We start from the raw sequence: 13,287 nt of genomic DNA, 5'->3' as shown, positions 1-13,287 counted from the left end.
AACGAATCGACGAGATCAATTCAAAAAGAAGAGTTGGGACGACACATACGGTTCCGTATAACTTTATATCCGTATAAGGCCCGTAACTTTTACAAATGGAAGAGTCATCAGTTGTGATATTATACGATCACTTATACGGACCGTATAAATTATACGTACCGTATAAGCGTCCGTATAACAAATCCGTAACGAATCAATTTCTCGGTGAATATACGGTCACTTATACGGGCCGTATAAAATTATCCGGACCGTATAAGTGTATAAATCATGTCGGGTCAGATTTTCATAACTATAAATATATGACCCAAGTTCTCATTTTTCATTTCCCCATATTCTCCACACCTCTTGAGAACTCTAGAATATTCCACACACCATATCCACACCAATCCAAGAGAAATCAAAGATTAAACACCAAGAATCAAGAGAATCAAGTGCAAAAAGGCTCACTAGGATTGGTAGAAGTCAAGAATTCCTTTGGTATTGAAGTTGGGCTTTTTCTCTAGTGAAGCATCTTCATCCAAGGTTCATTTCTATATGATCAAATGTGAGTTCTGCATCCATTCCGTGTTATTAAAAGTATATGAGTGGTTGAATGACTTGGATGAGAGAAGAAAATAGAATATGAGCTCAAATATGGAAGTAATGATATTTTGAGTAGTAAGTTAACTTGAGTCATGATTCTTAGTATGCTAGTAGTATAATCTTGTTATGGATGATACTAAGGATGTTGAGAGGAAGTATTATATGTAAATGAATATGGTGTTGTGTTGTAATTATGGTTATGAATGACTTTGAAAAAGAGTTTGATAATGGTGAACAATGCTTAACTTGAAGAAGTCTATTGACTATGGTATTGTGGATGTTGCTATTAATGTTTGGGAGTTGTTTATTATATGGAGGAAGTTGTTGAAACAAAGGAAATGCTAATTTTTTTGTTAGCTCTTAGTCGCTTTAGTTTAGACTTAAGCATGTTTTAAATGATCTAACTTAGCACGAACTCTCTTGAATGTAGAGTTGTGAGCAAGAGAACGATTAGTCGTTAAGAAGACATAAAGGTTTTAAGGCTAGTCCCCTTCATTCAAAGGCATGACTCCTATATTATGATTTCCTTTCTATATTTCCATGACCTTCTTACATCCCAAAAAGTTGAAAGTTAAAGATTCTTAAGAGCTTATTACATGAAAGAGAAAAGATGTGTTCTATGATAATGAGGATGATGATTCTATTTCTAGCAGATTCCAAAACTTATGAATTAGTGCTAGAATGAGCTTAATGATCTTATTTCATAATTTCCTTGATGTTATTCATTGTTGGCCGTCTCACCTCATGATACTAGTTCCTTCAAGGTGAGACATAGTGATGATGGTTGCTCCATAATGTAATCGGAGGTTACTGACCTTATGTCACTCCGATAGAGTTATAGCTTTCACTTGGGCTCTCATGCATGCTCTATAATATGTATATGTATGATTACACCATGCCTAGTTAGTCGGGCAGACACTACTGCGCTGGGCGTATTGGGCGGCTATGATAATGATTACACCGTGCCTAGTTGGCCGGGCAGACACCACTAGTGGCCGGTGAGAGACGGTTACCCGGACGCGGGCTAATGATGATCACACCGTACCTATATGGTCGGGAAGTTTATGTATATATATATATGATACGATGTTGTTTAATATAAAAGTTAGTACGCATTTGACCCACCCCGTTATGTGTGTGTGTACGTGTTATTCCTTCATCTTATGCTTTCTTATTTCTTTATTATGTTGCTATACATGCCTTACATACTCAGTACATTGTTCGTACTGACGTCCTTTCTTATATGGATGCTGCGTTCATGCCCGCAGGTAGACAAGGAGACGGCACAGGCGCTTAGGAGCTTTATCAGCAGATATACAAGAGCACTCCAGTAATCTGGAGTTGCCGCTTGTTGGTATATTCTTTTGTGTACATATTTAGGGCATGGCGAGGTCCTGTTCCGTCCTTATGATTTCAATACTCCTGTTAGAGGCTCGCAGATACATATGTGTGGGTAGTAAGATGCTTTATGATCTCTTCGTATGTCTTGTATATTATTTTCAGGGCCTCCCGGGCTTGTACATATATATATTTTAGGAGTAATTGAAGATCATTTCATGATAAGCCTATGTTGAGAATGGTGTATGCTCAGGTTGAGTTTGATGATAAGTCTGAAAGGTAGTGCTCGGTGGGCTAGCTCCGGGTACCCGTCATGGGCCTCTAGGTGGGTCGTGACATCTACAAAGAACTTCAAATGCATCAAACCAATCCCACGGGAGAACGACACCTCCTACCATATAAAGCCTAACTCGAACCAGGTTGACCCGGATTGAATGCACAACTCTCGAAAATCATCAATAGTTTTTTGAACTGACTCCAAATTCCCGAAACTAATCACAGTCCTATCGCACCTCTGTGGCGGTCAATTCTCATCTTTTTCCTCACGCATAAAAAATCATGTCTATCACCTTCGACTCCACAAGTTGAGTCCTATCCGAGTTAATGTACTAGTGCCGAGGAGCTATACCTTACGAATTCAATCTTCATGTTTCTCAACCTTTACCCGATACGCAAATCCGATACAAGCCCCGAAGTTTTGACGCAAAACCTGAAGCCTCATATAGTAATTATATAACCATCGAACCTTTCATAGTATCACTTCGATATGTTCGAAAATTCTCTGAAATTATCCAGTCTTACACTGTCGCTTTAAATCTCACGCAATCACCCCCCAAGTCTTTAATAACCAAAAGCGCTTACCCAAACTATCCAGTCAATACTACTTGCAAAATAAAATATCACCACGAGTAGGGTCTCACCTCGAAAATATAACTCTAGTCCTCACATGATAGGGATTCCACAATCTTCTCTCTTAAGGCATGCTAAATCATCCACTGTAGAAGGTCACGAAACTTATCCGACGGTGTACCACCAAGCCGCTTTTATAAAACTCAACAAGTCGGTTCACTGAAATATGCTTCTCACTAGTCGTAGATCATGAACCCCACCGAACTCTGTCATATCACATCGTCCATGCCAGTAGATTTCCTTCTTAAGCTCTCGTAACAAACACATCTCAACTGGAAAATGTAAGAAGACGACACCACAATCTATACCGACCCAAGAAATCCCCAAGATGTACTTTTTCTTATCGATTCACAATCATCTCTACCTTTTCTCAACTCGTCAATTCTCAATTTTCTAATCACTTCACGATCATCGTTACCGTAATCAATCCTCGAATCCACACCATCGAATACTACACAATCATAAATCTTGCAAACTAGCCGAATTAATCCTAGAGATAGGATCGTACCACACACTCTGCACATTAGCGTTTCCTTAACGCTTACCACTCTGAACTGAACGTTCTCTAAACCCGGCGTATCACACAACAGTATCATTAATATCCTTATGTATCCCACTGAATCATCCTTGCCCGAATTGCCTTACTCAATTTTTGAAATGTATACCGAACTTAACTCAGTTAACCCAACCAACAAATCATGATTTAGAAGCCTAGAACGAAAATTCATTATACCCACTTTTAAACTTCCATCACTTAATGAACTAACAAGGTAAAGGGATTCTAATAAGATTAGGGGTAACGGAATAGCAAAGAGATTAGAAGGACTTACCACCAAGAATCTTCTCCAAGACTATCCTAGATTTGCTCCCAAAAGCTCAATCTTCGAAATAGAAATAAATGAGGGACTAAGGGCCTTTAATACACACTTAATGAAATAACCAAGCACGATACCGTTACAGCGGCTACGGGACCGCTGCGGCAATCCTGCCTCTGTGGCCAATCAGACCGCCATGACGGTCATCACCAAGAACACATGGCCTCCCCAGTGGCATGGAAACCTCTATAGCTGTGCCGTTGGTGCGACACTGGTGCCGCTGGTGCGACACTGGTGCCGCCCTGGTGGGCACCAATACTAGATTTCCCAAAATAATCCAACTCAATCCCGACTAATACCTGAGGCCATCTGCTCACAAACCAGATACACAGACATACACAAAAACACGCTACGAACGCACCCGTGGTCTCTGAATTCCCAACGGATGTCTCGTTGACTAAGTCAACCCCCGATACCTCAATTTCAACTTCCCAACCCAAGTCCCAAAAGGCATGCGAGTACATTGGCAACCCAACCAAATATACACAAAAGTTCTAAAAGACCATCCGGACCTCTTGGAATTGACGAATTTATGAAAAAGGTCCGTTTACCTAAAAGTCAACTTTGAGTCAATTCTTTTTTGCTTAAAGCCAATTTTTCCCAAAAAGTCACCAAAATCAATCCCGAACGCCTCAGGAAGCGTGTCAACGGTCCTCTCGGGTCAAAAGTGGGCTAACCAAGCTCACACATCACTAACTCAGGTACCCATATTACCTCACCTCCAGTTTTACGAACCTTAAACTCCTGAACCCGATAGCAAGATGTCTCATTGTTATCCTTTAATTCTCGTATTTCATTTCAAATAACTTTTATCACTATCAAGCAACAAACGCTCAAATCTACTTGGTCCTCTAAACTAATCATCCATTTTAAATCTGACAAACCATACAACAATATCCATACTTCTCCTTAGATCTAAGTGAAGCAACTAGTAACTCCTCAAGTCATTAACTCATCGCATTAGCCCATAATTGAAGTCATTCCTATCAGTTGATTACAAATTCCTCAGAAGTTCACAACCCAGACATTTTGCTGATCAAACGATGTGCCCATAGAATTCACTTAATAACCAAGTAGTCCTTTAACATTAATGAGCTTATATCAAGAATAACCTTTTTGCACCGGTCGCAACCTTATCCCGACAACCACGCCAGATACTAATTTTTCCCTTCCCAGTCTCTCGAAAAGTACTCATGTCCAAGATATTCTATGAAGTCTTGTTTCGCTATGCGCTTTCCTCCAAAGTCTTCCTTCATGTCCTTATTGTCAACTTCCTTTCTTTATTACCCGCGATCACAATACGTTGTCTGCATTCGATGTCATTACTGAACTTACACTTGTGCTCACATACCGAAGTCTAATACTCTATTGTTGCTGAATCATCGACCCGTCATTGGTTCACCAGTGTCACGCACACCATCATAAAGCCCTGACGAAGCTGAAGTCAACCGATCATATCACCGAGCAACCCACTATTGAAACATGAAGATCATGTAACCCTCTGAACTATCTTTCCCATTTCTCACTAACCCTCAAAATAAACGAGTATAATCGCGACTCCACATAATAATCGAGTCTAATCGTTACTCCACACAAACGAATAATCAAGCCATAACTAGTGACTGAACTGGGTCACACATCCAAATCAGAATAACACATCTCGTACCATGCTATAACACATCATAGATCAACCATTCGCGTAAGAATTTAAGGACAGATTTCCATCTTCGAAGGATGATCAAGATAAGAAGGTCCAGATACCAATTGGAATCGACTAGAGACCAATTTGAATAAAGTCGCAAGAGAGAATGAAAGAATTCAAAGTTTTCTAAATGTCTTATAGCCTCTCACAGATAAGTACAGAGCTCATTGTACCGATCCACTAGACTCTACTAGACACGCTCTTGTATTATAGACCGTGTAATCTAGGGCTCTGATACCAACTTGACACGAACCAATTTCACCAAGTCATGCGGGCACCTATCTTTCCCACCTCGATATGCGAACCCTTAACTCAACATTCACAAATAATAGAAAATAGCGGAAGAAGTAAAATAGCGAAAGTCTCACAATTATACTATAAATATAAAAATGTGGAAGTAAATGAAATCCGCCCCAGTATCTGATTTGGTCATACAAGAGCATCTAACTAAAATCTACAAGTATGGAATATCAATAATACATCAAGTCCGAATATGTCTCTGAAAAGAAAAATAAGACATAAATAAGAAGAATCTTCAAGATGGCGGACGTCTCGTGCTCACCCTGTAGACTCTAAGCAACTCTCGGGGCGACTATCAGCCACGAGAAATAGAAGTGGATCCAACCTCGAATTTTATATTCATAAAAGAATGCAGCAAGTGCAAGTCAGTACAAAGCCACATTAATGGTAGGTATCATAGGCCGACTAATTTTAGCTAACATAATTCAGACAATAAAGCAAGATAGGCAGATAAATCAACAAGTATAAGTCAAACACAAGTAAGAACCAAGTACACGTCATCACCTATGTTATAGTATCTAAACCCAAGTGTGCCAAGTCTCAATATATCCAATCCTAAACCAAATAACACAAGTAAATCAGCAGATCATCACAATATAAGCCATAATGTAATTCAATACAATGATGTATGAATGCAATGCAATGCAATGCAATGATGTATGAATGCAAATGCAATCCAATGTTGTGTTGTGTACACATGTACTCCGGAAGGAATACCTCCACGTTTCGGTAGCACAACCCAAGGTGACTCGCGAAGTCTAAGTGCCACTAGTCTCGGATCTTTTCCTAACAGACAAACGAGACTCCGGATCTTTTCCTACGGAGGGTTCTTATCGGCATCTCCCTAGGGGACCCGCGGAGTCCATGCACTCACTCAATTCACGATTTCAGGACTAACATCGGATATCAGACTCTCACATCACTCTCATTTAAAAACTAAGCCTAGCCCATCACAGTTATTCATCAATTACCAACAATTTATCAACAGTATATCAAGAAGGATAAGAATGCATGCAATGCATATGTCAACATCGAAAAGAAGATCAATATGACAAGTACCAATATGGGTACGCCAACAATATATCCATATCACAAGTACCAACATGGGTATGCCAATAATATATCAATATCACAAGTACCAACATGTGAACGCCAACAATATATCAATATCACAAGTACCGACATGGGTGCGCCAACAATATCATGAAAGACTACACAAGTCATATAGAACTCAGTCTTCGTATCAACATCAATAAGTAAGGTACTACTATATCAAAAAATGATGGAACAACAGTTCCCAATATCTACCATCAACACGTAGCATCAAGCTAACAACGATAGAACAATTAAGTCATAATACAACGGGGTGGCTAACCCCAATCACACAACAGGGCCCAACCTAACACAATATCCAACCCAACTTCATACCTGAAGGTTTACATGATGTCTTCGACAATATCATCTAAATATATGCTTTGCTCTATGAAGTCTCACCAAGGGTAAGCCATAACCTACCTGGAAGGCCGAACAACAATATCACAAATAATCACACCTTAGCCTTTTCTTTCCTTGAGCCTTGAGATTAAAAAAGTCTATTCATATTCATAATCTAGATTAGAAATCATAAAGATCTGTAACGACCCGTTTGGTTGTTATAGTCTTTTCGGCATTTTTGCCCTTTTCCGAGCATTGATTAGCTCATTTTTTACCCGAGGGGACCATTGGCACGCTTCCCGAGGTGTCTAGATCGAATTCAGGCAACTTTTGTGAAATACAGGCTTAAAGTGCAAAAAATGGTTGACCCAAAGTTGACTTTTGGGTAAACTGATATTTTTGAGAATTTCGTCGACTCCAAGAGGTCCGTATATATATATATATATGTGTGTACATTTAGCTCGGTTCCCAATGCACTCGGATGCATTTTGGGACTTAGGTTGGAAAGTTGGAATTAAGGTATCGGAGGTTGACTCGGTCAACGAGACCTCCGTTGGGAGTTCCAAGGCCACGGGCGCGTTCGTAGCATGTTTTTATGTGTGTCTATATGTATGGTATGTGAGCAGATAGCTTTGACAATTAGTCAAAAAATTGGATTGAATTGTTAAACTTGGGGGAGAACACAACCCCTGCAAACGGTCCAAGCATGTTAGGCTTGATACCGAAAGCTACGTAAGGCTAAACAATAATGGTATTATTAATGTAGTGTTAAAAGCCTTTAGACCCTCATTTACTCCCATTTCGAAATTAGAGCTTTTGGGGACTGTGCTTGGAGATATTTTGGGAATATCCTTGAAGGTAAATCTTGCTAATTCCTTTACTCTTCCTTTAATCCTAATCATCATAGATTCCCCCTTTCCTTTAATAATCCCTTAGTAATGGAATTTGGAAGAGAGTTTTGATGAACACTTTCTATAGGCTTATTAATGATGAAATTGATCGGGTTCATGCTAGTTTTACCCCATTCAAGTTTTTGATGAATCTAAGCTTGTTAATCATAGACCTTCCTTTCTAGTGTTGAATTTCAGAATCAACGAGTTAGGGTTTATACCCAAATTGGCGATTTTTCTTCAAATTTGAAATTGGGTAAATCTATGAGTTAATTTAGCAATTAGTGGTGTTAATTTAGCAATTAGTGGTTGTGTTATGATCACCTAGTGCTTAATTAGATACTTTGCATCCAAATTTCCCGTTTTGCCATTGTGGGCCCGTTTTCCCAAATTCTAAGGTAAGAATTGACCTAGATTGAATGATAGCAATATTAGTATCATTCTTCATGATTTCTAATTTAGATTTCGATTATGCTTAGACTACTTTGATTTTAAGGTTCAGCGGAAAGGCAAGGCAAATAAGTGAGTTGTTGGTGTTGCGGTTCGGCCATCCAGGAAGGTTATGACTTACCCTTGGTGAGACTTCGTATAACGAAGCACATATTTAGATTATATTGTCGGAGACAGCATGTGAACCTTCGGCTATGAAGTTGGGTTTGATATTGCCTTAGGTTGGGCCCTGTTTTGTGTTTGGGGCTAGCCACCCTGTTGTGTTGTGATTGGATTGTTCTATTGTGCTGGCTTGATGCCATTATTTGTTGATAGATATTGGATTCTGTTTATCATCTTGATTATGATATTGTTGACTAAAGTAAAATCGTGTAGCATTTCAGATTGTTTATATTGTTGGCATCCATTGTTCCATATGTGATTCCTAAATATTGTTGGTATACCCATTATTGGTACTTGTGATATTGAGAACGAATATTAACGTTGAATACATGTATTGCACGTACTCTCATAATCATGATCAAAGTTCATTATCGAGATCCGATGATACATGATAAACATTCCATGATGAAATTTCGATTTTACTTACAGTGACGTGAGATGACCGATATCCATGTTAGTTCCGGAATCGTTAACAATGACACTGGACTCCCACATTTATGACCCATTTTCTATGATGCCGGTGAGAACCCCCTGTGTTTCAACTTCGGGGTCAACACCTTAAACGGTAGGAAAGATCCATGAAACTTGGCACTTAGATAGTTCGCGAGTCACCTCAGTGGAAAAGATGTCGATATTTTCATCCAAGTACATGTGCACACACTTTGCATGCCATTGCATTGCATTCATAATGTGCATTGCACGGCTTGATTTGTTTTGGTGTTGCACTTGTGATATTGGATTCGGACTTGATATATTCAGACTTGGCACATTTGGGATTAGAGGTTTTACTTAGGCGATGACATATACTTGGATTCGATTACGTTGACTTATACTTGTTGGTTTATCTGCTTATCTGCTTTATTAGCTGGATTGTGTTAGCTATGCTTAGTCGGCTGATGATGCCAACCAGTACCGTTGTTTTGTCTTGCCCGCACTTCGTCGCATTCCTTTATGCAGAGCATCGTGTTGGATCCACTTCCGTGACACGTGGATGATAGTTTTACTAAAGATTATCTTCGAGTTTCCAGGGTAAGCATGGTCGTTCACTGCCTTGAAAACTTCTCTATCTTTATGTCCTATTCTATTCAGAGACATAGATACTTTATGTATTATCATTCAGACTTGTATTATTTCCTTTTTAGATGCTCTGGTATTACTTAGACTAGACCCTGGGGGTATTATTATTATTCCGCGTTATTCTACTATATATATATATCGTGAGACTTAAGTATCTATACTTTTCTAATTGATTTATTCATTATTTATGTTTATTTATGTCTTTATTTATTGTTGGGTTGAGGGTTCACTTACTGAGGTGAAAAGGTAAGTGCCCGCACCGGCTTAGGCAAAATAGGTCATGACAAGATCGATACCTATATGGCTATCATTCAAATTGGGTCAAAACCAACCCTAGAATTTGGGGAAACGAGACCCACAAGGGCAAAATGGGAAATTCGGGGGTAAATTATCCAATTAAACACTAGGTGATCAAAACCCATCAACTAATTGCTAAATTAACTCAAGGGTTCATCCTATTTTGAAATCCAAGCAAAACTGCCAATTTTTTGTATAAACCCTAACTCTTAAATTCAAGAATTCATCACTAATCATGAAAGGTATATGATTAACAACCTTGGATACATCATAATCTAGCATAAACCCAATCAATTTCATCATTTAAAGCAACTTAGGAAGTCTAACCAATTTTATGAATTTCTCAAGAAAGACCCATTAAACCCACTTTCATGGAAAACCCCAATTTCCTACTTAAAAATCATGGATTAAAGCTTAAACCTAGGGAATGAATCAAAGAAAAATACATAGATTATAGTTTATACCTTATCCCATGGAAGAAACTTGAAGAACATCCTTGAATTCTCCCAAACCCAAACTTTGAAGATGAGAAAACTCCAACAACATTAATAGCCAAAAATGCCCAGCTGTTCTGCCTCGTTTCTTGTGCCAAACGTTCCCGTAACTCACTCTTGATGCCTCTAATGGATTCCTTGTGAAATTCCAGTCAAGTTAGGCTCTTGAATCACTCCATTTGACCTTATAATGAATGAGATATGTTGGTTTCAATATTTAGAATAGTGCAGATTTTTAAATACGAATTCAGTGGCAATTTCGTAATTAATTTGAAAAATCTGGCAACCCATTTCTTAGTAAAATGACCATAAATCCCTCATACGATGTCGAAACTTGATGATTTCAGTTGCTATGGTTCCAAAATTATTATACGGATATAATGGTTTAGTCGAAACACAAATCAAAGGCCGTTTGCTCAATATGGTACCCTTTATGCTCAAATCGACGACAAAATCGAAAACAATCACCATACAACCCAAACTTATCCAAAATTCATCTGAATCTAACCAAAATTTGTGAAAATGTCCAAAATCATCATGCAAACTTATTGGAACTTCCAAAACATTGACACGGGATCATTTTGACCCGATGTTGACCGTGGTCAACTCCAATTTTAACTTAACTAGTTTCTCAACCAATGATCCAAATCACACCCGAGCCCTTCGGGAACCAAATCAATGACACCACTAAGTCATAAATCACCCCCGGACCTAATGGAACTGTCAGAATTCGATTATGGGCACGTTTACCCAAAAGTCAACTTCGAGTCAAACAGTTTTCGCTTTAAGACCAAATTTTCTAAAAGTCATTCAAAACCCAAAACGATGCCTAGGGAGCTGCGACACCGGTCCCCGTGGATCAAAATAGTGCTAACTAGGTTGGGGGACGAGTCAACGGGGGCAAAAACGGTAAAAACGCAATAACTTACAGTTTCCTTGTCTAATATTTTTTTTTTCCTTTTCCATGTTTAATCTTTAATCTTTTTTTAACATATTATTCGCCTTCCAAGTTTAAACCTTTTCCATATTCTGTTATTTGTTGCGTTGTTCAATTATCTTCCTTCCATGTTCATCCCGTTTTCTTATTCCCATTTATTTGTTTCCCTGTTTAGTTTGTCTTTGACGTACATCCCTCCCCTTATTCCCTTAATTGCTTTCCTTATTTATTTTCCATGCATATCCCTTTCCTCCGTTCCTATATTTGTTCTCTTATCTATTGTTTCTCTTAGTATTTTTCCAACTAACAAGCTTCTTTCTGCCCTATGTCTTTTGTCACATTATTTATTGCCATTGTATTTTGTTATTGCTTTATTTAAAATGCGTATTTTGTTACCTCTTTTCTTTACTTTCTATTTGTTACTGCTTTATGTTAACTGTCATCTACGCTCATACTTCCTCCACTTGGAAATTCACACTTCACACACTTAAAACGGTTGCATGGTTACAAGCCGTTCACTACTAAAACACCCTTTTTGGGGAAATGTCTCATGGTAGGTCGATCAGAGGTGCACCGACTGCCATGAGCTTCCGCCTCTCAAGTTTTCCACTTGGGGGAACTATGTCTAGAAAAATCCACTCTTATTCAATAGATCTTAACCGTACTTTTCTTTATCAAGAGATGTGCAGACCAATCGTTTTACTGTGTCCCAAGTCCGAAGGGGTTTATGACCTCTAAAAGGACGTATAATTTTCTTGCTATAAGTTAATTTTCTATATATATGTCAATATCTCACTTACTTTTGTATTTATTTCCTATCTTAGCTATCGCTTATTCTTAGAAGTCCAAGCTTTAGATGCCACCAAAATTATTTTGCACTCGAGCTAGCGATTCCAAAGTACCGTTTACTTTTACTCCTTTAGACCCAGATCGTACAAATCTTGAAGCCTAATCAAATTATCTTCCCTTTCCCCCAAAGCATAATTTCCAATTCTTTGCGAAAATAGTTTGCCCATTGGCTCCATTATTATGATCTTAACAGTTCTGTTATCTAGGTCGAAGTCATTGTTGACACCTAATTTTTTACCTCCCATAATTTATTTTTATTATCCAGAGTCCTTGAATATTAAACGGAGTGAAATATGTATTTTTAGAAGTCAAAATGATTTTATAAAAATTATTCAGATAATATTTTACCATTCTCATTTGGTAAAATAATTTCTATAATGTTATAAATCATTTGGAAATTAATTTTCAACAATTATGATATATTTGCTAAATTTAATCAAGGAAATAGTTTAAAACAATTGTTTATTTTATTGTTAAAATTATCAAAATTCAATTAGCAAGCATTTTACTCCGTTTAATTCAAAAAGTCTGATTAATTAAATGAATTAATCATTTACCCTCAACTCTTAAAATTTTGCATATACATTCGTACGATTTATTAGAATTAATCATAATTAATTAATTGTTTAATTTTGGTTAAATTCCATAAATTTTTTGCTGCATGGCTAATAGTGGCTATGATTGAAATAATCAATTGATAGTCTAGCCTTAATTGAAATAGCCAAATTCTTTGGTTCAAATCAATTTAGGTCATTGTTGCAAAATTAGCCTTTAATTATTTGATTAGTTTGATTCTGACCTTAATTGAAATAGCCAAACTCATTGGTTTAAATCAATTAGGGTCATTATTGCAAAATCGATTTTAATTGGTCAATTGGGCCAGGTGTGGCCCTAATTGAAATGACTTATCCCATGGATTAAGGCCCATTAAGGCTATGTTTGCAATTTGAGTCTATTTGCATAATTAACTGTGCTTATTAGTTTTTTATTT

This window comes from Lycium ferocissimum, chromosome 4, assembly GCF_029784015.1.
Source record: "Lycium ferocissimum isolate CSIRO_LF1 chromosome 4, AGI_CSIRO_Lferr_CH_V1, whole genome shotgun sequence".
Taxonomy (NCBI): Eukaryota; Viridiplantae; Streptophyta; class Magnoliopsida; order Solanales; family Solanaceae; genus Lycium; species Lycium ferocissimum.
This window is presented reverse-complemented; position numbering follows the sequence as displayed.